This window comes from Marmota flaviventris, chromosome X, assembly GCF_047511675.1.
Source record: "Marmota flaviventris isolate mMarFla1 chromosome X, mMarFla1.hap1, whole genome shotgun sequence".
Lineage (NCBI taxonomy): Eukaryota > Metazoa > Chordata > Mammalia > Rodentia > Sciuridae > Marmota > Marmota flaviventris.
Window position 1 is genome coordinate 86570148 of NC_092518.1, and position 1963 is coordinate 86572110.

Here is a 1963-nt window from a genome sequence, read left to right on the forward strand (position 1 = left end):
TTCATTGTACAAGTGCACAGCATCCTTGGCTGGAAGGCCCTCCATCCAGGCTCACCACAGACCTGGTATTAAAGGTTTTCCCTGCACAGGTCAGCTAGGCCATAGTTCAATCATTACACAGACATTAGGGTTAACCGATTTAATCCACACTGTTGTGGAAACATTAGACAGATTGGAGTGGGCCTCCCTTTACACAATTTTTTTTTTGTGTGTGTGTGTGTGGGTGGGTGGGTGGGTGTTGCTTGTTTTGTAATTTTTAAAATGAATATTATAAATTTGCAGCAGGGGAATTTGAACTAATTCCCACATGGAGCAGTGTGACACTGAAGAAGAAAAGCCACCAGAGCCATTTCTTCTTTTCGGAGCAGTGGGGAATTTGTTCTGGAGTAGTAAATCCTTGAAAAATAAACTGAATGTGAGAAAGTGGGAGTTGCAAGGGCAAGGAAGAAAGGGGTACTACCACCTTATTTTTTTTTAACCTCATGGGCTAAATATAACTTCAAGATTTGGAGTAAATTTGAACAAAAGAAACAACATTCTTTTGAAGTAGATTGAAGAAGTGATTTTTAAAACAAATAAAGCAGAACTAGAACATCTGAAAATTTTAATCCTTTCTTTACAGGTTAACTAGACCACCCTTGATTAAGAAAACTGTAGAAAGTTAGTAACTGCCACAAGCAAATGACAGGCATTGCCACAAATCAATTTGGCAGATTCCTGCTTTTTGTGGTGTCTGAATGCACTGCTTAGGGACTCTGCTCACATTTGCTGGAATCACTTGAAGTGAATTTTAGTTCACAGGTCTCTTTTTCCTATATTTCTTTATAAACTCTTGAGCATTCTTAGAGAATGTTTTATGGTCTTAACTGTATTCTGCAGGTAGGTCAGCCGTGAGTGGGTACTCAGGCTGGGAGTCATTCACCAGAGCTATGAGGGACTGGATTACTTGGTGATCTTGGTTACTGGCTTCTAGTTCTCAGCAGTAATCACTGGCAGGCAGATCTTCCCTTTTTCATGGATGATTGAGTGGTAGATCTTTGTTTTAAATGTGATCTTCAGTGGTTTGAATGGGTATTTGGCTGGACAGTTGATTTCAATTCTGAAGTCCCTCTTATCATATGGAGGATTGTCAGGAACAATAAACCCTTGCCAAGTCAAAAAATTAGTTTCATCAACCTGAATGTTAGGGAAGTTTTTCATTCCATATTTGCGAATCTCTCCAAACTCCTTTATCAGCCTCCTGCTGGCAGCCATCTTGGATCTGGTCTGAGTCAGTTTAATTTGAATAGCCTGCCAAGAAGTTACCTAAAGTGAATTATATGGGCATATTGAGTGTATAATAGACCAGTCATACGTTGTTTGAACACATGGTCCCTTTATAAAGTATTAAGTTTTACTTTCTAAGGAAGAAAGGACAAAATATATTAAGCAACAAATAACAATCACTAAACAAACAGCAACATAAAATTCTCATGTCCCTCCAAAACTATATGTAGAAGGTATGATTCCTGAGGTGAAGCAAGGGAGACTATAACTGGTGAAAAGTAATAAGTTGTGCAATTTCACAGTAAATATAGAGTGACCATCTGAAGATGAAATATTTTATTCTAGCTTCTATTTCCAAAGTTGTATTTGTTTACAAGGAAATATTTTACCAGTATTCTTTATCAATTTCTTCCTGTTTTAAAATAGCAGAGTATACATATCTTTTAACTAAAGTTCTATAATTAGGATTTAATCCCATATCATTTAATTACACATATTTTTGTGGATGGAAGCTGAGAAAAGACATTTTTTTAAACAGAGGTATAAATCCAAAAGTCTTATTATGTTTCAAATTCATCTGCTACCAATTTTAATATAAACTCTTCTAAATAAATCAAATTTATATTCTATAGCATATGATTAAAAGATAAATAAGTAATGCATAAGTATATATAATTTATCAATATGTGCAACATAT

The 1963-nt window shown here is 35.6% G+C and overlaps 1 pseudogene; it reads right to left on the reverse strand.

Annotated features, from left to right (window-relative positions):
- Window positions 1-790: 790 nt before the first annotated feature.
- Window positions 791-1254, reverse strand: LOC114089489 (ubiquitin-conjugating enzyme E2 L3 pseudogene; annotated as a pseudogene).
- Between the last annotated feature and the right edge of the window lie 709 nt (window positions 1255-1963).